The sequence below is a fragment of the Haematobia irritans genome, chromosome 1 (assembly GCF_050003625.1).
Source record: "Haematobia irritans isolate KBUSLIRL chromosome 1, ASM5000362v1, whole genome shotgun sequence".
Lineage (NCBI taxonomy): Eukaryota > Metazoa > Arthropoda > Insecta > Diptera > Muscidae > Haematobia > Haematobia irritans.
The window spans coordinates 11,318,267-11,344,203 of NC_134397.1; the positions used below are offsets into that span (position 1 = coordinate 11,318,267).

At 31.6% G+C, this 25,937-nt stretch overlaps 1 protein-coding gene across 3 annotated transcripts in view; it reads right to left on the reverse strand.

The window, feature by feature from the left end:
• Window positions 1–25,937, reverse strand: part of LOC142220204 (uncharacterized) — a 112,917-nt gene that overhangs the window by 81,617 nt on the left and 5,363 nt on the right. For all 3 annotated transcript variants that reach the window (XM_075289203.1, XM_075289202.1, XM_075289201.1), the window contains exon 2: window positions 25,446–25,751. The gene's annotated coding sequence lies outside the window, so the exon portion shown is untranslated. The remainder of the gene's footprint in view (window positions 1–25,445; window positions 25,752–25,937) is intronic.

Sequence of the window (25,937 nt, forward strand, 5' to 3'; positions counted from 1 at the left end):
CTATTGTCGTTTCGAAGTTTTATGTTAGATAATAAAAAAAAAAATATAATATAATATAAAAAATAACCAATAAAAATGAACGAACATCTATGCATCGAACACCGTAGTTACAACATTTGGTATGATGTCGACCAAGTTTTCATTATCATTTTTTAATATTGTTGGTAACGTCACTTGTCATTTTTAAAATCTAATTGGTTTTGATTTTATTTTTAAAATATTTTCTATTTATTTTTTTGGACTTTATATGATATTTAAATAAAAAAAATCTAAGTAAATAATTAACACGTTTATTAAATTGCAAGTTATACTTACAAGTCATAATAAATTGGAAAATTTTACATGTGAAAAGTCACTGTTGACAAACGTCATGTATCGTCAAATTTATTTACCCTATTGTCTTTAATTTAGGTCCAAATATTCTGTTTGAATTTTTTTCTGAACGTTCAATGAATACGCTTACTTATTTTTACTTATATTTAGAGTTTTTTTTTTTATATATTTTTACTTATATTTTAGATGATTTTTATTTTATTTAAAAAAAGAATTAATTGGTATTGAATATCTCATTAGATTAGCCATGCATCCACATCCTCTGATTCATTTCCATATTCGCTACATACTGTGGAGTTCGTTTCATATTTTTTATAACTTTTTGTTTTTGCATTTATATTGCATGTATATGAATGTTTTTTATATTTATGAGTTTTTCTTATACATTTTATAATGAAAATTTCTCTGGATTTGATATATGAACATAGATTTGAGCTTCATGTTGATATGAGTGCAATTCAAGCACTTTTATATTTGTGCCAGTGATATACAAGTGCATATCATGAATATGAAATTAATACAGAAATATTGTGGATTCAAAAGCTCTTCTCGAAAAGAATCTTTTGAAAAGTTGTTAAAGAATTTCGTTCTTTTAAAGGGATGACTTTTCGAACTAGGGATTTCAATCAAAATCATAAAGTTGATTTTTCTAAATTTTTTAACATTGTTGGCGAGCCGATTTTCAAATTTTGAATAAAAACAAGGTTTTAATTTTCATACACGAATTTTCAGTTGTAATTCAGAACAACCACCAGTTGGAGTGTCATTCATAACAATTTTGCTTTACGCCCAAAACTATAGCCTGGTTTAAATGTTTTATTTTGTAAACATTAACTTTAAAACGAATTTTGTAATCATTAACTTTAAAGCTAAATTAAATATTTAAAATACCCATCTGGATGTAGGTTTATTTATTAGATTTACGTTTTGTGCCACAAAAATATGTTCATGCATGTAGGCTGCATATGCTGAATTTCCATTTCAATTGTCCCCAAGGCAAAATAAAATGCAATATATTTTCAAAGCTGATTTATGACATGGACAAATGTCTCTTGAGCCTGAAACACATGAAAATCCATTTTCTGTTTATATGGGAAAATTTAATTTTTCTTTAAAAACTTGCCGTTTTTGTCATTTATTTTGTTTATTTAATTTTTGTTTCAAATTTAAAAAAAAATATAGTAGAAATTTTTGTTATTGTTCACATAAAAAAATATTCCATACTACGAAATTTATACTATGACCATATTGTGCTTGCGTATACCAGCTTTTCGTCTCATTTCCCATGTCCTTTGGGGGATATTTTATGATGTGTTACCATGTCATCAGGGCCATCAAAAATTCAAAAGGCATTTGGTGGTTGTGGTCTGTGTGCTACCATTCAGATCCTAACAAACCCTAAACAATGCTAAACAATGGGACCAAGTCAACATATTTTTATAACTTTGACTAGACATGAAATCTTAGAAGACAAAGCATGTGAAAGCAGATTCAATAAAAGTTACAAAATGGTGCACAGTGGTAGCATTAGGGGTTCGAATTAAATTTACTTTATCATACTTGTGAGGTTTTGATAGAAAACGTCTTCTAAACAGATTTCATTTATGTTCCAATTTATATGAAACCATTGAAATTTGTCTTAATAAGATTTTTTTTGTAACTCTCGAGCATGAACCATAATAAGAGAACACCTTTATAATGTGGCTATGCAAATATAATGCTAGTCTCCTAGGCTTTGCACAATGAATTCCACATTCATTTGTCGTCATTCTCATCCTCATTAACAAAGACTTTTTTTAATTATAAAGGCGTCACAAGCACACTCAAGAGGGATATGCGTGAGTGAACCAACACAAAATAAAAAGCTGTGAAATGAGCAAAATTATACACAATAGGCTCGGCAAGTGATATTCATACAGTTTCCTTAGGAAAACATTCAAATTGGTGACAGAGAGTTTGGTGAGAGCAAAAATAACCTACCTACCATATCATAATAAAAGCTCAATTGCTGGTTTGCTTATTCTCTTAAGAAATAAATTGAGCTTCCCTATCTCCTAAGTCACTCACAAATCCTGACTTAAGCCATCGTTGCTCTCACCATTCTTATGTACGATATGGCAATGTGAAATCTACATAACCTACTTAGACACATTGTGTGTATTTTATAATGTTGGTGAGAGTTCAAATGGCATGCCATATGCCAGGATGAAGAGCAATGTCACGCTTGGTACTCTGTTGAGCTTGAGATAATAATGTTCCCATGACTATGCATATATTTATTTGGTGCTTTTATATAAATATACATATGTGCGAATATATAAATATTTACAAAACAAGAGGAGGTTGAAATGAACAGTGGCTCAAAGAATAATATTGGAAGATTTTTAAGGAAGACATGGAGATATATGAAAAAAGTACATGTCTAAATTATTTTAGGAATTACGTTTTTGTCACACTTCTAACTTATAAATTTAACTAATTAATTTTAATAATTTTTCTGATGTTCTATTTTTCTTTTTTAATTAAAAAACGTTAAAGAATTTTCATTATTCTCCACATCCTTTATTACATATAGCTGTAAGCCACTGTCCTCTGTCACATCAGCGCAGCCCAGTACCCCCACATCACTTGACATTCATACATAGTCGACAAAGTTGTCTTAATGAACAGGTGATGGCATTCATTATGAAAAATGTTTGTTTAAATATTTGATAGCTACAATGTCCGCAACATTGTCGGAGGTAGATAAAAATGCTCTGGGGGTACTTCCTTTCTGCTTTCCGTTTTTCTGTTTTGAACAACCTTGCTTGTCTTTGTTATCAACAATGTAAGTGAGGAAAAAATCTCTGATGATTGAAAATGATGCCGGTGACTTGTCTTGCTCGAAAGTAATTAGCCATGAACGAGGGAAGCCTATGAATATGACATTCTATGTAGTAGAAGAGCTAAAGAAAAACTGTAATGCTAAATTGTATGAAAATTGAGTTATTATGAAAAATTGCTGCATGGCTGACTATGCAAACGAAATCATCATTATTCAATGAAGAATGCAGAAAATTAAAACCACAACAGTTTTTTGTTACCAAAAATGTTGACGTGAGGTAATGTAAAGAATTTTTTTCGAATATTTTAAATAAAATGATGTCTAGACAGATTTTCCAAATCTTGTGATTGATTAGTTAGATAATGAGATAGAATGTGTCATTTCATGAATAAAATAAAATAGTAGCCGAAAGTCTTTTTCTTAAAGAAAATTCATAAAAAAATTAAGTTTGATGGAAATTTAATTGAATTTTCTTAATTTTTATGCAAATGAATTTTTCATGCTTTGAGGAGATGATGATTTCAATTCATACTACAAATTGGAAATATATTGTCCTTTCAAAATGATATGTGTAATGGCGTCAATTGTTTCATGTGACCATTCCCTCTAGATTATATTAGGTTTTGCAAAGCATGGCCGAATCTTTATTTTTATTTTGCACTTTTAATTTTGAGTTCCACTAGTGAAACACGAACTTAATTAATGAACTGAAGCAAGTTCATTCATTCACCCAACTGGTTGATTCGTAATTGTCTACCAAACTTGAGCTCAATTCTAAGTTTGACCAAATTGGCTTTCTTGGAAATTATCTGGAAATGTTCATCTAAATTAATTCCATTGAACGTAATTTAGTTCAATTAAATTTGATTTAATTCAATTTATCGTATTAGAAACCAATGCTAATCATTTTTGTATAATTTAATTTTAACCTAATTGAATTTATTTGAGAGATGATATAAAAGATTGAAATTCAATATATCTGTCTTCCCAACTATTTTGGACAAAATTTTTGCCCTCCATATACCATAAAAAGCCAGTAATGATAAGCTAATAAATAAGCCATTATAGCATTACATGTACTACAGTACACTATGTGTACTTCGTACAACAAACAGCAGTACAGATGATAAATTAATTTTGAAACAAAAATAATGAAAAACAAGACAATAAAGACAGATCGAATTTAAAAATTGAATTTAAATTCACCGAAAATTTTACAATTTCTACAAACATTATGTTGTGTTGTAGTTCTAGCTTTAGTTTGAGTGAGTGTTGACATATTTCGCTTTTGTTGTGCTGGCATGGTGACAAAAGTTAGAGAGTCATTGGGAGAGCAATGGTAACAAGAGAGTGTTTTAGAGCAATGTGTGTAATAGGATTGTATTTTGTATAACTGAACTATGGCCATAATAGGTGATTAAGGGGATGGTGGCGGTTTAAAAATATCATGTTTATAACGAACCGAGAGCACAATTCACTCTAAGTTGCTATTTACGTACTATTGGATTTTGGACTAACCAATAAATTGATATTTCTAACCAATAAATTGATATTAAAAATAAATTCGTTATAACTAGAGATGGTCTGTCGTATATGCCCTTACATTGTAGCTAATTCCGATTTTTGCCACAATAATTTTTACAGTTTTAAAGTGGTAAACCCAAACGTTTTTTCAAATGCCTATTTCTTTGAAAAAAATTGCAAATTACTTTTGAATAAAAAATTTCAAAATATTATTATAAATATAGCGTTTTCTACTAAAGGATATTAAAAAAATAGTTTGAAATCAAATCTAAGTAGCCTGTAAGTATTTTTGACATTTACTACGTTTATTACGTATTATACTCGTATATGACGTTTTCGACGTTTACAAGTAAAAGTTCAAAATTAATTAAATAAATACGTCAATCTCCTCAATATTATTTCCAATTAATATATGCATTGTGTTTCCAAAGATATAAAAAACAAACTTATATCTTTGGAACCCTTTTTTATTTTTCAATGCATCTGCTAGTTGTTATTGGTTAATCCACTTGTTTTAGTGATCTTTGATTTACCAAGAGATAATATTCTCTGCAATAGAAAAAAAATTATCACCTTCACAGAAAACAAAAATTCACGAAACATTTTCCAATTAAAATTTTAATTGAATTTTAAAAAATATTCAATTTAAAATTTAATTGATTCAACAAATTTTTTAATTGAAACAAAAATCAATCACAAAAATTGATAGTATCAATTAATGTTTTAATTGGATCAATTAATTTTTTAAATGACCTTCAATTAATTTTTTAATAGATACTATCATTTTTGTGATTGAAGACGTTTGAATTAAAAAAATAATTGGATCATCTAATTTCGTGATTGAATCAGAAAAATATTTTTTTGTGTGTTTAATTTGAACTTTGAATAATACGAAAATTCACTCAAGTCTCTGCTGATATTATCCCTTTCTCCAAAACACAAATCTATCGATTTTATGTCATAGTTTATATTGATTGATATGAGGTTCATGTTATTTGTTTGGGACATAAAATCAACACATAGTCCTTGCTCTAGGCCAGCTAGTTTAATAAATATTGAAGATCTCTCCGAAAATATAGAGTAAAATATTAAATTGTATGGTGTACGTAACAAATCATCCCTTGATATCTCTGCCATGGTATTGTAATAACACAATGGCGACATGTACCGGATTTGTGTTATTTTTTTTTCTGAGAACAGAGACAGACAATTTCTTTCAAGTGTTTCGTGCGTGAGCAGACTTTGTTGGATTTATTTAGTATTTGAATTGTTAAGGGGTCATATTCCATTACCATCCAACCACACAATCTTGGTTAGTGATTTCTATTTAACAGCTCCTAAAATAGCACTTGCATGTGGAATAAACACTTCAGAGGAGAAAACAACAGAATTGCTTTCAACTTAAATGTCAAAGTTAAATGTATGTGAATTGTATATAAAAGAAGCGAAAACCTAGAACATCACAATCATTGATTGTTGATATGTATTCCAAGTCTATGCTTTATCTGTTTTACTTTATTGCTATGAATATTTAAAGACATTTCAATATTTCCCATACGAAAGCACAAAGATATACTTTTAATTGTGATTTTAAGCCATAAGTTAATTTTCCAAATTCAAAAACAACAGAGAATCTTATGATACAAGGACATTGTAGGAAAAGTTTTAATGCTTAAATCGAAAAATAGAAGAAAAACAAACGGAGAAAATCCCAATATAAAGAAATATAATTAAGAAATTGACGTAAAAACTTTCGGTGACGTAAAACTATAGCACGCATACATAAACGTACACATGACATTTGTTGAACTGTTACATTTTTAACACCCTGGATATATCACCGATAGCAGTTTTATATGTTGGCAAAAAATGTCGCACAGTGGACAAGGCTAAGGTAAATACTGTGAGAAAATTTCTTCATACAGAAAAACAAAAACAATTGCCAAATTGGTTTTAGGTATCCCAAATGTGAGATCGAAGAAAGAGAAAGAGTGAGAGAGTCTTAGACTGTGAACAGTATTGCCATATTGATCGTTTTATTGGTATTTCCAAGATAGTAGGTCGTATTAGTAATTCTTTATTGTATCCAATTTTTTTTTTTTTTGAAAAAAATAATTATTATTCGAATTGTATGAACTACGAAGATTAAGGAACTTGATGATCTGAGTCATTGAAAAGAAAATGCCATATATAAAACTATACACGCCTAACTATATATGTGTCCATCCGTGCTTATAGACTTTTGCATAGTCTTCAATATACCATAGATCAGGCTGGGAAAGTTGGCTAAATATGGACCCTTTATGATAACTTCTAATGAAAAAACATCTCTACTCCCACTGTGCATAATCTCTTCACATAACTACAAATGTCATAATCTTATATTCATTAAGTTTGTGTTATTGCCCTAATGCAATAACACGAAAACTATTTTTAGAGGCTTTTGTGGAATTCACCTCATTTGTGAACAATCGAACAATGTCTTATTTCATTAGTCGATAACAATTTGTGATAAGTTATTGAAACTGAAACTGCAAATTATTACTTGAAAAACTAATTCAATATTCCTTTTCCATATTTTTTTCAGATTAGTTGTACAATTAATCTCATAGCGGTTGGAATAATTTTAATTTTATTTTATAATGGAAAATTGATTGGAGCCAAATTTGCATACGAAAAACGATATTACTCTGTTCCCTATTCCCTATAGCATTGTTAGCTAGCATTAATAGTTAGGTCTTATACAACATACTAAACAGCAGTGTTGGGCGTTGTTAAATAAATTTTTATTCAAATAACAAATAATTTTTTATTCGTTATTTTTCATTTGGAATTTTTTGAAATCAAATTTCAACTGTTATCTGTTTATTTGTGTCACAAATAATTATTCGTCATTCTTTAGTTGTAATATGTCATACAAATAATAATTTTTTTGAATTGACAAAAATAAATTGAATTTATTGAATTCTTCTGATAAAATAATCTTTTTTTGAGGAGCGATAATTGTCTTTATAACTAGGAATGGAACAACATCCAAAACTAGTGATTCAAGTGAATCTGGTTTTTCCATTTTTGATGGAAAATTCTACAGAATTTTAGAAGACGGAGTAAAGAATATCAGTGCTGTGTGCGTGAAATGTGAGCCTAATTTTGTTAAGATAAAAGGAGAGAAAAATTCAATATCAAACTTCATATCTCACCTTAAGAGGCGACATGGTAAGGATGCGTTTGAAGTGTACCAGAGCTATAAATGCCTAAAACGTTCTCAAGCGAAGGAGGTAATGAGAAACAAGTGTGCAAGAGACAAAGAAGGGAATCATCTGAGTCTCTTTGAGTTGAACGAAGAAGTTAGAAAATTTGTAATTGATTCGTTGGTGCCTCTTAGAGTAGTGGAAGATCAATACTTCAAAAAACTATGTGAAAGATGTATCTCAGAACAAATAATTTCAAGGCGCCAGCTTGGTCGTGAAATAGATAAAAAAATTTCAGAGCCATGTGGTGGAAACTAAGCTAAAACTTAAAGAGACCAAGTTTGTTTGTACAACTGCTCACATGAGCGAAGTTTCTTTGGAGTCACTGCCCACTGGATACATTTAGGCGGCCTGAAAAGGGAATCAGCGGCGCTTTCATGCAGACGTTTTAAAGGTGTGCATTCGTATGATAAAGTGGCTGAAATCCTGAATGAAATACATTTTTGAGTATTTTTTCACATACGTATATTATTTGAAATTTTATTTGAAACTTTCGAATAACAAATTAAAAGATAAAAAATAAATTGGAAGTTATTTGTTTTCACAAATAAACGAATAAAAAAATTATTTGTTATTCCAAATAAAAGCTAAATCGAATTTATTCGTTTTCTTTTTATTCGTTATTTAGAATAAATTTTGACCAACACTGCTAAAAACAGTTGTTAATTCTACTTGGGCATTTTGATATATTACCACTGTGTATTGCTTTCTCAAAACATCTTAGAACTACACTTCATGAAATCAGTGTCCATTAGGTGTTTGTCAATCGCCAATGACAACAAGTTGTAAACTTAGCGCCCAACAATACCAGTAACAACAACGTGCAATAAATGTAATTAGGTAAGCCCGTCTTCTGTATGATACTCTCCTTCTCTCTGTCTCTCTCCTTGTTTACTTGTGTATGTAGGTATGTAAATTGGCGTGTGTTTCACAAGCAAACACACACACACACCTAAATCAACAAACAAATATCCGCTTTAACACCCAGCGTGTGTCCCTTTTTCCACTGTATCCTTTTTGTTGCTGCCAATAAGGTTCATGGTAAACAAGAGTAGAAGCGTCAACAAACCTGTTAACAACAACAACAACAAAATGGAAATATGTAAGCAAAAGGTAACAGGAAGATTCAAATTTGACTCCTAGCTTATGTTGTCATTCTTGGAAATAACCATGGCCTTTATTTCAAATTTAAATTTCAAACACGTAATTGGCGGAAAGAAAAAAAGCCAAATTGAATGGTTTGCAATGACATAGTGCAATAAGAAAAAACGTAGATCCCTTTTTTTTGAGAAAATTGACAAAACAGAAGAATGTTAAAATTAGTGCCACTCTTTAATTAATTCTTTTTATACACGCAGAGAAGGAATATGATCACCTCAAATATGTTTCAAAAGAAAAATATTTTATTTTTGGATGGTGAACATGAAACATTTTTGTGGCAAAACCGTTCTTTTACTGGCAGACATCAGATACATAACATGTTACATGTTCCCCGTCCAAATAAAAAAAAACATTTTGCTCTTAAAACGTATTTGAGACCTTCCCCATGAAACGCTGCGGCTCTATCCTACCGCCTAGAGTGATCAAATCGGGCTACGAGTTGCGATTCCATTCAACTACCAACTATGAATATTTTTCATTGCATACTCTCAGGCTGAAACCACACAGATATGACAAGGAAAAGTACTCACCAAAAATTTTACAATTTAAAAAGTGGTACAACCTAACCGAAATGTGGCCTAAAATGGGAAATAACACATAATTATAATTGCTCGAGAAAAGGGTTACAACTCCATTGACAATGCTTTTTGGCTTTACCCAGATATACCCTAAAACAAACATTTATATAGGCACCCTACAGCGTAAAGGAAAAGAACCATACCATAAAAATATTAGCTTAAAAAGACTCTAGAATAAAGTGGTATATACTCGTATACACCCTCACAAACTATATGCGAAACCTTGAATATGATATGACTAAAGTACTATTGTTGTTGCAACTATTTATACAAAACACCAACAATATGGAGAATAGACAAAAAACACAGAACCAAGAACAAAGAAGAATTGCAAATTACAACCATTACATTGAGTGAACGAATTGGACATAGAAGAACATAAGGACAACACACACACACAAAAACCGCACAAATCAATTCATTCTAACCTTTATAGCCACCCCATGTACGCCGTATCTTTGAGAAAGAAAAACGCATGTTGGCTCTATCTGTTTAATACTCTGAACCAATCAGTCATCACTTGATGTTATGTGGAAGAAACCTCCAAGATAATTTACTCGACCACCGACCGGATACCATATGAAATGAAATAAATGCGTAGCGGAAACAAAACCGATGAGGATTTGATATTGCCCATCCATGCAAAAACAAGCTGAAAATGAATGAAGAGGAAACAAAAAGAGGATTATTTAAAACATGATGGGATGATTTTCGCCAATCTATGGTAACAAAAATGATTTAATATGTTTGGGGAGAATATGGTGATTGAGCACAATTGAGCAAGAATGTATTACCAAAACATATTTCCAATTAAATATTTGATTGCAGCTAAAACCGTGCTTAGTTATAAACGCTTATTTACACAAATAAAGAGTGTCAGTTAGGAAAATTATTGCAAAATTTTACGTTTAATTTTTTGAATTCATTAGTCAATTAAATTACACATATTATAATTAAAAAATGAAATTTTCAAATAAAATATTAGTTGATATTATTATTTTGTGGTGGTTTCGGGAGCAACATGAATCTTAAATTTTCACTTTACTTTTCTTCAATACGGGAGCCACCGTGGTGGAATGGTTAGCATGCCCGCCTTGCATACACACATGCCTTATTCTAGTTAATGAACTATTCCTAACTGCTTACAGTATAGGATATTTTTACTGAAACGAGTAAATTTTATTATTTCTCACAAAATTTTACCTTAATGGAAATAAAATGGATAAACTATATTGATGAAAAATTTTTCCTTTAGTTTCGAAGGCACTTTTTTCTGGGTGTAGGCGAAGAAATAAATGTTTGTCACATTCAATTTGGTATACGAACAATTGTCCTACGCAGGTATTCGCCTGATTTGGGCCCGATCTTCTTCTTTTGGTTACTATACTTAAAAAAAAATCAAAATATCTGCTGAATGAGAATGTCACCGCCATAGAGACATGTTAAGAAGCATTGCCGGGCCAAACGAATCGAGTTAAAACAGTAGATAGGTAATTCTAATGAGAACCCAAAAGCCGACTTATATATATATATATATATATGTATATATGTATATATGTATATATATATATATATATATATATATATATATATATATATATATATATATATATATATATATATATATATATATATATATATATATATATATATATATATATATATATATATATATATATATATATATATATATATATATATATATACATATATACATATATACATATATACATATATATATATATATATATATATATATATATATATATATATATATATATATATATATATATATATATATATATATATATATATATATATATATATATATATATATATATATATATATATATATATATATATATTATATATATATATATATATTAATATATATATATATATATATATATATATATATATATATATATATATATATATATATATATATATATATATATATATATATATATATATATATATATATATATATATATATATATATATATATATATATGTATATATATATATATATATATATATATATATATATATATATATATATATATATATATATATATATTATATATATATATATATATATATATATATATATGTATATATGTATATATGTATATATGTATATATGTATATATATATATATATATATATATATATATATATATATATATATATATATATATATATATATATATATATATATATATATATATATATATATATATATATATATATATATATATATATATATATATATATATATATATATATATATATATTTTTTTTTTTTAATTTAAGAAAAAAAAAGTCGAAAGCCACAACAATTTTTAATAAATTTTCACCAGTAAAAGTAAAGTAAAATTCGACTTTTTTTCACTAGAGATCAATTGGTCGCTTTTGATCGTTAGTTGATTTTGGTTTATATAAAAATTCGATTAGTCAGTTTAACTCAATTGTCTAATAATTCTAAACTGATTAGGCGATTATGACGATAACATAAATTCGATTTTTTTACTCCTCGTGCATATGTGGAAAAATCAATCGCCACCTTTTTTTAAAATGTTTGACCTTTTTTGTTGTAATATCCCATTAATTGCAACATATTCACTAGTTGGCGCTCAACACTGAATGCGAAATTAATTTTGGCTAATACATACACTACGAGTATGTTATATATACGATTACTGTGGAATATAATGTGCATTAACCCTTGTGCATTCCTTGGGTCAATTTGACCCAACATTGATTTTAAAACGTTATATTTATTCCTATAGTTATTGGATTTTTTTTTAAACTTTTATTTATCCATTATAGAGACGAAATCTATGATTTTAACAGGTTGGCTGATAAGTCCCCGGTCTAACAAAGAAAAACACATTTTTTGTCAAAATTCGTTTTTATAATTCAACATAGTTCCCTTCAAGAGCGATACAACGATTATAACGACCTTCCAATTTTTTGATACCATTTTGGTAGTAACATACTCTTTCGGTTTTGCCTCAAAATAGGCCTCAGTTTCGGCGATCACCTCTTCATTGCAGCCAAATTTTTTTCCTGCGAGTATCCTTTTGAGGTCTGAGAACAAGAAAAAGTCGCTGGGGTCCAGATCTGGAGAATACGGTGGGTGGGGAAGAAATTCGAAGCCCAATTCATGAATTTTTGCCATCGTTCTCAATGACTTGTGGCACGGTGTGTTGTCTTGGTGGAACAACACTTTTTCTTCTTCATATGGGGCCGTTTTGCCGCGATTTCGACCTTCAAAAGCTCCAATGACGCCATATAATAGTCACTGTTGATGGTTTTTCCCTTCTCAAGATAATCGATAAAAATTATTCCATGCGCATTCCAAAAAACAGAGGCCATTATTTTGCCAGCGGACTTTTGAGTCTTTCCACGCTTCTGAGACAGTTCACCGGTCGCTGTCCAGTCAGCCGACTGTCGATTGGAATCAGGAGTGTAGTGATGGAGCCATGTTTCATCCATTGTCACATATCGACGAAAAAACTCGGGTGTATTACGAGTTAACAACTGCAAACACCGCTCAGAATCATCAACACGTTGTTGTTTTTGGTCAAATGTGAGCTCGCGCGGCACCCATTTTGCACAGAGCTTCCGCATATCCAAATATTGATGAATGATATGACCAACACGTTCCTTTGATATCTTTAAGGCCTCTGCTATCTCGATCAACTTCATTTTACGGTCATTCAAAATCATTTTGTGATTTTTTTGATGTTTTCGTCGGTAACCATCTCTTTCGGGTGTCCACTGCGTTCACCGTCCTCCGTGCTCATTTCACCACGCTTGAATTTTGCATACCAATCAATTATTGTTGATTTCCCTGGGGCAGAGTCCGGAAACTCATTATCAAGACAAGTTTTTGCTTCCACCGTATTTTTTCACTTCAGAAACCAGTATTTTATCAAAACACGAAATTCCTTTTTTTTCATTTTTTTCACAATAACAAAAGTTGTTTCACAAAAGACGCTCTATCTCTTATTGACTTACAGACGTCAAATTTTGACACGAATCATTTGAAGGTTGGTACTATATAAAAATAATATGCATTTAATACTAGCGACGCCATCTATGTGTCAGACCGGGGACTTATCAGCCAACCTGTTAGTAGATAATAATAAAAATTAAAATATTTCCATAATCCGCCATAATAATCCGCACGTGGAACTTATCCGAGTGCACAAGAGTTAAGTTATGTAGTGCTATTGTAAATTTTATCATAGGCCTTCGTAGCGTATGATGAATATGAACCTGTACCCAGTACACATACGCACCATTGCACAGCAATGTTTTTTTAATTTTTGATATTTTTGTAGGTTTATCCAGCAAACAAAGAAGAGGAAAGTCACACGGATATTGTTAGATCGCCTCGGAAATCAATATTTTAAAATCTTGAAATAAAAAGAAAGATAAATTTAAGTATTATACCCCGCATTTTATGTATATCAGAGTGTACAATTACAAAACATTTCACTTGAAATTTGCATTTATATTAAACAATTCTTCATCATTCCTTGAAAAAAAAACATATCTACGTTTAAATAGTAAGACCTTGAGGATATGTCCAAGGACCTTTACGTAGCAATGACAATTGTCATATAAATCAGATAGTGAAAATTAGCATAACCACAGAAAATTCCAAAGCTGACATCTTATTAAATTATTAGTTGACCTTGTGATGTATTTTTATAGCTTTTTTTCTTATTCTGAAAAAACAATTCTAGAAATTAAGTCAACTTAGTTCACACCATTCATCGTGTAATTTTCCAATTGGTGTTGTTTGTTTTTTTTTTTTAAAGCAAATTTCTACATAATTGCCAGGAATTTTAGAATTGCAATATAGGCACAATGCCAAAAACCGGGTAACAATTTATTGCTGGTATAAAGTGAGAAAATGTGAACAAATTGCAAAACCATTTTCTATTTGGCATTGCGGCCTATAAAACAAAAGTTATTTAGGAAAGTCTCAAAGCACCATTAACAAGTGGACAATGATAGCCATCACTTTTATTTAGTGATTGATTGACATTCTCTAGAAGAGAACATTCACCCATCCCCAATAAAAATAAAAACAATAATAATACTACACAAAAAAGTCTAATATCATGGTGTGGGGCCTTAGGAATAGATTATGAATGGCCTTGGTATTTCAGCTATATCCTTTTATGAGAGCGAATCAATCAGGTTATAAAATCCAAAAGTCATATTTTTTACATATTTCCCAATTCTACTTTTTGGCATTCAAAAGTCACAATTTTCATCAAATGTTCATGATATTTGAAATGTGTTAGTAGAATGTGTAGGGAGCCACAGTGGTGCAATGGTTAGCATGCCCGCCTTGCATACACAAGGTCGTGGGTTCGATTCCTGCTACGACCGAACACCAAAAAGTTTTTCAGCGGTGGTTTATCCCATCTCAGTAATGATGGTGACATTTCTGAGGGTTTCAAAGCTTCTCTAAGTGGTTTCACTGGAATGTGGAACGCCGTTCGGACTCGGCTATAAAAAGGAGGTCCCTTGTCATTGAGCTTAACATGGAATCGGGTAGCACTCAGTGATAAGAGAGAAGTTCACCACTGTGGTATCACAATGGACTGAATAGTCTAAGTGAGCCTTATACATCGGGCTGCCACATAACCTAACCTAGTAGAATGTGTTAATATCGAAAATGTTGGAATATTTCTTTATTTTGGATATATATACAGAATCTGTATATTTTACTTCTTCAGCATAAAGAAGTCGAACTTTTTGTCCGATTTGCCATAAAAAACAATTTCAATTATTTTGTATCTATGAAGAGAAGTCTTGAATATGAATATATCCTCCATATAGACTAATCTCCCGTTTTTGCCTCTTGAATTCGCTTCTTAAATTTTATGGTATTTGCCAGAAATTGTGAGTCTAGTGTGTTTTTAAGACCAAGCGTTTAAAATAGTTTTATTGCTGTATTATTGTACGTATCCCCATATGATATATCAAATTTATGTTGTCTCTTGAGTACCCACAAATCACAACTGCCATCCGAAATATTGGCTGTTTGATATTCTATCCATTTTTTTTTAATATTCTAGCCTATTTACAAGCATATTCCGGCAATAACTCTGGAGCATTGAGAATTAAATTATATTTTTATAAAGCTGTTTTTTATTTGTATTTAAATTCACAAGCAATCTTTAAATTAAAGATTTCATGGCGATTATGTAAACTCCCGCTGGGTGAACATTCGTTGAATTTTTTTTAGTTGAATTTTTGTTTTTTTTTGGATTTTTTCCCCTAAATACCACAACTACATTTTTAAATTTTTTTGTATGTGAATAAAATTGTTTTTATACAAATATCGTGGCTCACGAAATTTCACTTTATGTATGTGTACCAAATATGACCATATCAAATTTTTTTTTTATAGTGGTACTCATATTTTGTAGGTGAAAAAATATAAGCAGCATATGTTCAAGTCACATTGGGTAGCCAGCTTTTTATCATTGGAACAAGTATTAGATACATGATAAAATTTTTTTCTGAAAATTTTATGAGGAATATGAGTTTGCAGGCGTGTTTTGCAAACTATGGGATCAGAATATATTGGGGAAATATTTTTAAGGGAAAGCATTGAGTTAAAACAAATGGCAGTAATGTTAAATGTTGCACAGCAAACAATTACTGGCCGTTTAAAAGCTATGGAAAATGTCCAAAAGTGTGGAAAATAGGTGCCACATGAATTGAATGAAAGACAAATGGAAAACCGAAAAAAAACCTGTGGAATTTTGCTTTAAAGACAGGAAAGAACATCGGTTTTGCATCGGATTGTTACTGGCGATGAGAAATTGATTTTTTTAAGAACCCTATACGGATGGGTTAGGTTAGGATAGGTGGCAGCCCGATGTATCAGGCTCACTTAGACTATTCAGTCCATTGTAATACCACATTGGTGAACTTCTCTCTTATCACTGAGTGCTGCCCAATTTCATGTTAAGCCCAATGATAAGGGACCTCCTTTTTATAGCCGAGTCCGAACGGCGTTCCACATTGCAGTGAAACCACTTAACATAGAGAAGCTTTGAAACCCTCAGAAATGTCACCAGTATTACTGAGGTGGGATAATCCACCGCTGAAAAACTTTTTTTTTAGTGTTCGGTCGAAGCAGGAATCGAACCCACGACCTTGTGTATGCAAGGCGGGTATGCTAACCATTGCACCACGGTGGCTCACAAAAATCATCATGGTTTATCCGGGACAACCATCCACATCGACTGCAAAACCAGATCGATTCGGCAAGAAGACAATGCTGTATGTTTGGTGGGACCAGAAAGCTGTGGTGTACCACGAGCTCCTAAAACCCGGTGAAACCGACAACAAATGATCAATTTGAACCATGCATTGATAGAGAGAAACGACTAAAATGGACAAGAAGACACGGCAAGGTAATTTTGTCCACGACGATGCCCCTGCACACAAAGCAAAACCGGTTCAGGATCAAAACACTTGGCCGGGAGAAAGAAAAATACAAATAATACGAAATAAAATAAACAAGTTATTTTCTGTTATTTATAACTATTAAGCAAGTAAATCTCTTGACTTTATGGTACCACATTTTTTCAACTTCTATTAATACAAAAGAAGAATATCTTTATAGAGTGATATATATTTTTTTAATGTTTGTTGCCATACAATTATAAAACTCTTTGTTTTGAGGTGGATATGAAATTTAGAACAATTTACCTGTTCTTTGTGGTTTTGTTCTTTTTGTTCAAAAAAGTTTTCATCCTCTTTGGTGTCATATGCACAACTAGCGCATCGTATATGGCGTTTGTTGAATAATTAATGTGAACATAAGTTTTTATTTGATATTTACTGGTATGTGTTGTGTAAATTTGTATGGAAAATACTGCTTTTTATACCCTCCACCATACACGGACGAAAAAGGCTGTTTTTCATAGGTTTGGGTTTAAAAATTATATGTTTGGAACTCAAATTTTTTAACACAATATTTTTGAGTGAAAGCATATAATGTTCATAAAGTAGCATAATATGTTTGGGACATATATGTTAATATGTTAGAACATATTATGTTTGGGACATAAAATGTTTGTAAATATCATATATTAATTTGGAAATAGCCTATAAATATATATGTGTCTAGACAGAGAGACCTAGAGAGTATGCTGCAAGTAAAACAATGGAAGTAACCAATTGCCACCTTAAAAACATATCCACACAAAGAAAATTTCATTAAAATTTTTTTCTACCAGTGTATGCTCTAAGGTGAAAAATTATATATTTGAACAATACAAACAATATTTTGTTTGCACCAATCATGAAAATATATATGCTTGAAGCAAAATGTGTTTGGGGAATATGTTACAGAAGCGATTTTTTTTTGAGGGTGTAGGATGGGGGGTATATTAACTTTACCATTCCGTTTGTAACACATCGAAATATTGCTCTAAGACCCAATAAAGTATTTATATTCTGGGTCGAGGTGAAATTCTGAGTCGATCTGTCTGTCCGTCTGTTGAAATCACGCTATCTTCCGAACTAAATAAACTAACTAAATAAGTATAGCCATATAAACCGACGCTCAGATTTGGCTTGCAGAGCCTCTTGGAGGAGCAAAATTCATCCGATCTGGTTGAAATTTGGTATATGGTGTTAGTGTATGGTCTCCAACATCCATGCAAAAATTGGTCAACATCGGTCCATAATAAACCAGTCCCATATAAACCGACTCTCAGATTTGGCTTGCGGAGCCTCATCCGATCCGGCTGAAATTTGGTACATGGTTTTAGTATATGGTATTTAACAACCATGCAAAAATTGGTCCACATAGTTCCATAATTGCATATAGCCCCCATATAAACCTCTGGTCCAAAATTCATACGATCTGGTTGAAATATGGTACGTGGTGTTAGTATATGATATTAAACAACCATGCCAAAAGTGGTCCATATCGGTCCATAATCATATATAAATCGATCCCGAGATTTGGTTTTGGAGCCTCTTGGAGGAGCAAATTTCATCCGAGTCAGTTGAAATTTGGTACATTGCGGTAGTATATGGCCGTTAACAACTATGCCTAACTAGGTCCATATCGGTCTATAGTTATAAAGGGTGGTTAAATTGTAAGGGCCGATGTTGTTCCGAATTTTATTTGACATTTCTCTATTTCAGACTTACTCAATCTGAACCATGGACGTCGTGAATGGACAGAATGGTTCCAAGAAATGGCAACAGTGGATGGTCAATTTTCGAAGAAAATCATCTTCAGTGATCAGGCACATTTTCACCTCAGTGGATTCGTCAATAAACAGAATTGCCGCATTTGGGCGAATGAGAATCCAAGAGTGATTGTCGAAAAACCAATGCACCCACAAAGAGTGACTGTTTGGTGCGGTTTATGGGCTGGCGGCATCATCGGGCTGTATTTTTCCCAAAATGAGGCCGGTCAGGCAGTTACTGTGAATGGTGTTCTCTATCGTGAGATGATAACGAACTTTTTATGGCCCGAATTGGAAGATATGGATGTGGACGATATGTGGTTTCAGCAGGACGGTGCCACTTGCCACACAGCTAACGAAACAATGGCTCTTTTGCGCAACAAATTCAATGGCCGTGTTATCTCACGTAATGGCGATGTCAATTGGCCGCCAAGATCATATGATTTGACACCGATGGACTTTTTTCTTTGGGGTTATTTGAAAAAAAAAAGGTGTACGTCGATAAGCCAGCAACAATTCAAGAGCTAAAGGATGAGATAATTCGGCACATTAACGGCATAGAACCTCCATTATGCCTCAGCGTCATCGAAAATCAAATTTGGACCATCGGATGAAGGTGTGCCACCGAGGTCGCGGCGCCCATTTGGCCGATATTTTGTTCCATACATAATTGAGTAATACCAATATATCATAATAAAATAAAATTACATTTATTTCCTAAATAGTTTGTGTTTTATTCAAAATCAACATCGGCCCTTGAAATTTTAACCACCCTTTATATACCACGTATGGACTAACTTACAATTTAGAAGACGATGTCAAGAAGTTTTAAGGTACTCTACCATTGGTAAGTATTACCACAACCCAAGTAATTCGATTGTGGATGACAGTCTGTCGTAGAAGTTTCTACGCAATCCATGGTGGTTCTTAAATTCGATACATTTTTCTATCTAAATTTAACTTTAAATTTTGTTGCCAAAATTTATCTGATAATTTAGGTAATCACCTTAGTTTGTATACTCGGTTAAGTAATTCACATTAAATTCCTCACGCAATTTTCAAATTACTTATTGCACCGCTCACTCACACCGGAGACGGGGTTTGTTTGTTCTTTGATTTTGAGAACTACTACTGTTCATCGAATCAAAATAATGAACGTAATAAAGATACATAAATTCCTCTTGGAAGCTGACAAGCGAAAATTATGAAGGCTTACCAAATGGCGTAGGCAGGCAAAAATATATTTAATAACAAAAACCAAAAAAGTTATAAACAAAGTACCGGGGAAATTACAAAATGATATACAAAGAGTAAATACCATGGTATTTAATCATTATAATTACATTATATTTCTTAGACACACAAGAATAAGAAAATAAAAGAACGGAAAAACTACATTAGTAGCAGCAGCAGCAGCAGGATAGGCAAATGTATAAAACTTTCTAATTTGAATACTAATGTAACTAATTAGCAAAAGGATAGAGAATTGAAACGAAATACAAATGGTTATTAATATACTACGGGCATAAAATGATAAAGGGCAAACAGTTTTGTTTTGTTAGTTATACGAGTGATAATTTGTTAGACAATGGTCGTATGCATAGAAAGTAGCAGTCATTGTTTAGAATTAAAACGAGAAAATTATTTACATGTTTCATAATAAGCAATAAGGGCTTTCAATAATTTTGTTATTATGACATTGATTTGGGCAATAAGGACCTCTAATACCTAATCCCGCCTTTAGGCGCGCTTCGTAGAATCAGGAAGCTTTTAGTAAAACACACCTTAAGACAACAAAAATTGGTAAAATAAAAAGAAAACTTAGTAAAATCTGTTCAAGAGGCTTTGCAGCATATACAGAATTTTACCGCATATATTTTTCTTGTTACGTTTTCTTGCTTTTGTGTCGTTAACAATGAATATTTAATCAGGTGGCAAAAAAATTGGGGTATTAGAGGGTTAACTCAGGAAATGATGCTGTAATCAGATATGGTCCAAATTACCATTCCATAGGGTTTCTACAGTCAAAAAGTTGTAAACATAGAAAATGTCATATAGATGTAAAAAATCTTCAAGTGTTCTTAAATTCGATTTTAAATAAGTTTTGCAATATTCTTACTTATTTACGAATTTGTAATTTTTTATGAAACTTTCAAAAGAAAATTTTCATTTTTATACCTGCGCCACACTGTGTAACAGGGTATAATAAGTTAGTGCATATGTTTGTAACACCCAGAAGGAGACGAGATAGACACATGGTGTCTTTGGCAATAATGCTCAGGGTGGGTCCCTGAGTCGATATAACCATGTCCGTCTGTCCGTCCGTCCGTCTGTCTGTGAACACATTTTTGTGATCAAAGTCTAGGTCGCAATTTAAGTCCAATTGCCTTCAAATTTGGCATATGTTCCTAATTTAAGTCAGAATAGAACCCTATTGATTTTGTAAGAAATCGGTTAAGATTTAGATATAGCTCCCATATATATCTTTCGCCCGATATGGACTTATATGGTCCTAAAAGCCAGAGTTTTTGCCCAATTTGGTTGAAATTTTGCACAGGGAGTAGATTTAGCATTGTAGCTATGCGTGCCAAATTTGGTTGCAATCGATTCAGATTTAGATATAGCTCCCATATATATCTTTCGCCAGATATGGACTAATATGGTCCTAGAAGCCAGAGTTTTGGCCCAATTTGTTTGAAATTTTGCACTAGGAGTACAATTAGTAGTGCAGTTAAGTGTGCAAAATTTTATTGAAATCGGTTCAGATTTAGATATAGCTCTCATATATATTTTTCGCCCGATATGGACTAATATTGTTCTAATATCCAGAGTTTTGGCCCAATTTGGTTGAAATTTTGCACAGGGAGTAGATTTAGTACTGTAGCTATGCGTGCCAAATTTGATTGAAATCGGTTCAGATTTATATATAGCTCCCATATATAGCTTTCGTCTGATTTCCACTCATATGACAGAGGCCAATTTTTTACTCCGATTTAGTTGAAATTTTGCACAGGGAGTAGATTTAGCACTGTAGCTATGCGTGCCAAATTTGGTTGAAATCCGTTCAGATTTAGATATAGCTCCCATATATATCTTTCGCCCGATTTACACTCATATGACCACAGAGGCCAATTTGTTGCTCCGATTTAGTTGACAGAGAGTAGAATTAGCATTGTAGCTATGCGTGCCAAATTTGGTTGAAATCGGTTCAGATTTAGATATATCTCCCATATATAGCTTTCGCCCGATTTACACTCATATGACCCCAGAGGCCAATTTTTAACTCCGATTTAGTTGATATTTTGCACAGATAGTAGAATTAGCATTGTAGCTATGCGTGCCAAAGTTGGTTGAAATCGGTTCAGATTTAGATATAGCTCCCATATATGTTTTTCTGATTTCGACCAAAATGGCCAAAATACCAAAATTTTCCTTGTAAAATCGCCTCTGCTTAGTCGAAAAGTTGTAAAAATGACTCTAATTTTCCTAAACTTCTAATACATATATATCGAGCGATAAATCATAAATAAACTTTTGCGAAGTTTCCTTGAAATTGCTTCAGATTTAAACGTTTCCCATAAATTTTTACTAATATTGTGTTCCACCCTAGTGTATTAGCCGACTTAAATTTTGAGTCTATAGATTTTGTAGAAGTATATCAAATTCTGTCCAGATCGAGTGATATTTAAATGTATGTATTTGGGACAAACCTTTATATATAGCCCCCACCACATTTGACGGATATGATATGGTATCGAAAATTTAGATCTACAAAGTGGTGCAGGGTATAATATAGTCGGCCCCGCCCCACTTTAGACTTTCCCTACTTGTTTTATAATAGAAATATACACTTGAAAATTCAACTCTTTCAAGTCTAAACTTTTCAAATTGTTGAAGACTGGTCGAAAATAAGAAGTTTTCATGACGGCGTTAAACTACAAGTTTGACAGTATAAGTTTCAATGAAGACGGGTCTGGACAACATTTAATTTTTTCATGCCCTTTTTTCTCCGATTAAGTCATTTGTAAATAAAAAATTGTCAATTGTGTTCTATAGAAATTTTAGAAGTCATATTGCAAAAAGAGCATTTGGGTAATTGAGAAGTATCCTCGGGCTCTGCCAATGGGCAAACAAATGTCGAGATATAGAAGGTAGTGAGTAGAACTTGCTTTTCTATCAATTCTGAATTCACCTTCACTCTGAAATTTTATAATTTATTAAAAATCAATAATTCACAATAAACATATTTCTCCATAACCATATTTTGATATCAGGAAATCAATACACCTCTAATGCTTTTTATACCCTCCACCATAGTATGGGGGGTATATTAACTTTTACGTATAGCGCGCATATAAACCGACCCGGATTTGATCTCCGGAGCCTCTTAGAGAAGTACATTAAATCCGATCCCGTTGAAATTTGGTACGTAGTGTAATTATATGGTACCTAACAACCATGCAAAAATTGGACCATAAAGGCCCATAATTATATATAGCCCCCCATATAAACCATCTCCAGATTTGACCTCAGGAGCCTCTTGGCTTCACTAGAAGTTACAGTTGCAACAATATAAGTGTCTCACACTATACGCGTTGTCACATGCCATGATGATCGAACAAAAAATTGCAACAACATCCAAAATTGTTCGACAGGGAGAGAGCCGGTATTCAACGAAACTCCCTAAATAAGGACAATGGCTAAATATCTGAAGATATCACGATGCAACATATGCAAAATATATTGAAAAATAATATTTAGCTATTTGCATTGATTGTATGGTATATAACTTGTAGCCCACACCATTTGTCTGGAAATTGACTATTTAATTTGAAAATTTGGATACGATTAATAGTATAAAAAGATATTCAAAATATAGTCTAATTTACTAGTGCAATATATAATTTTAAAACTATTTCTATTTTATTAAGAAAAAGAAATAAAAAAAAACAAACTACTAAAATGTTTGAGATTATTATTTCTTACAGATAGACACCAACAACCATCAGCCAGTAGTAATAGTAGTAGCAGTAAAAATAATGAAAGGACCAGCAGCATCCAATCAAATAGCAGAATATTGCAAATATATACAGTGGCTCAAAAGAATAATAAAATATTAGAAATCAAAAAAACAAGAAATTAAATAAAATGTATGTTCTAATACTGTAAACAAATATTATTCGCATGACTGCAAATGTATTTATAAACACCCTAATATCGAAAAACAAAACTACTTTGAAATCAAAACTCAAAATGGAAAATAAAGCAATATTCTTAAATAAAAATTAAGTGAATTTTTATTGTAAGCGAATTTGGACTTTGAGCCACTGTTTTATTTTCTTCAATAGAAAATATGCATAAACTTCTAATACAAATGGACAAATAAACATGAGAACAACAACAAATGTAATTTCTGTAAAGGAAAAACAACAACAACATGAGCAACACAAGGACTCTCATTACACAATATAAGTAAAGACAAAATAACGGAGAAAAACAACACCAACAATAAAAAGGCGGGCAAAATTCACAGCCCAAAAACAAAAACGAAAAAATCAAACAATCAAAGACAAGGGACAAAAAGAGAAAAAGAGGAAAAGCCATTTAAGAAATAACAAGAGAAAAACCCGTAAGGCGAGTCATAGTGAGTGTGTGTGCGAGAGAGAGAGAAGACGTTGGTTGTATGGTTCACTGAAAAAAAGCGTATCCAGTTACAAAGAGTTTTGTCTTTAATTATTTTGCTATTGAATTCGAAACCAAGAATTACACAAAGGAAACATTTAAGACGAAATTCTCTTTTAAATGTAAATTTTGCGTACTTAGTACTGGAAAACAAATGTTATTTTAAGAGTTTTCTTTCTTTTGTCATTGTTTAAAGTCAATATCCTTCAAAAAGTGCAAATTTAAATTCCAAATTCAAACTCTATATTGAGTAGAAATTATATCATGTTTCAAGTAACAATCATTAGGATGAAATATGTCTCCTATATTTTAATGCGTTTTATTTTTATAGTCAAATGGCAATCATTGAATTTAAGGACAATTTATATAATACTTAAAGAAGTATATGAAAATTAAATTAATTAAATAATTTGCTATTACTAAGCCGGAATTTTTCTGTAAAGATAATAATGTAAAGTTGTATCACGTAAATCAAAGGGCAAAACACCTTCAATGAAATTTGCATCGGCTTTAACTGAAGTAAAAAAAATCTTTGTCTTCTTCTTCTATATTACGCAAAAATGACATTCGTATTTTACGAACAAGAAATCTTTGGGATTAAGACAATGTTTTTTTTCAGTGTGATACGGTTGCTTAAGCATTTATTCGCTTAAATGAATGTCGCTGTTATTAAAAGTCAACAAAGCTAAGCGTCTACTGACATCAACACAATCAAGATCTTTTCATGCATACAACTCTTTGACTCATGCTCTCTCTCACACACACAAGCCAAACTCACAATCGCTTAAGACGAGATAGATAATAAAAAGTTGAAATTTTAATGGGAAAAACGTTTACGCACCAATTTGTTGCTGTTTTCGATGTGGTTTGCTATTGTGTCTTTGTTGCTATTGTTCTTGGAATCCAATGTTATTAAAAGTCAAAGCCGGTAGATGGGCCAATGTGCCAATGGAGATACTGACGTAGCACTTTTTTTGTGGTTTTACGGGGTGTATCCTTTTTTCTGGTTATTGTTGTTCTTGTTATTTAGCTTTATTTTTCTTAAATTCAATGCAGCATTTTAAATTGTTTATTTTACAGGCCATCAACCATGCAGAGCAGAGCAATTTGCAATTCGTTGTCGTTTTAACAGGCGTATCAATTTAAGCTAAAGCGTATTCAAGATGAACATTCACATTCACATACACACCTTCACGCTATGCTTACATATGCATTAAGTAAGGACAAGCTACTTATACAATTACTTATTAAATATGTAATTGGATTCACTGGACTTTAGATCAGTTCACCAGATATCTATGTCCATGGTATCCTGTTGATTGAATTAACTTAT